Source organism: Penaeus monodon, chromosome 28, assembly GCF_015228065.2.
Source record: "Penaeus monodon isolate SGIC_2016 chromosome 28, NSTDA_Pmon_1, whole genome shotgun sequence".
NCBI lineage: Eukaryota > Metazoa > Arthropoda > Malacostraca > Decapoda > Penaeidae > Penaeus > Penaeus monodon.
In genome coordinates, this window is record NC_051413.1 from 29,305,960 (window position 1) to 29,306,299 (window position 340).

A 340-nucleotide genomic window follows, 5' to 3' on the forward strand; every position below is an offset into this window, starting at 1 on the left:
GAATTCGCGGCTCATCATCACCTTAAAATGGCAATCAATAACATTTTTCCCCATATATAGATAATCATCTGGTCGTTTCCGCTGCGGGAGCCGGTTGGATCGTTAGCGTCCAGAGCTAATTTAAATTCCTGGTTTTAATCCCCATCACCTTTTTTTTTTTTAATTACTATCATATTACCTTACCTGGACAGGTTAATGGTAATTAGATAAGACAGTTTAATACACCTTAATGAAGTCATCTTGCGACCTCAAGAAGATCTGCCCTTTGATGATAATGGGCTCGTGTTGCTGGACTGCATTGTTGCGTAGTTTTATTGGCGGAGAGAAAGAGGGGGGGGAA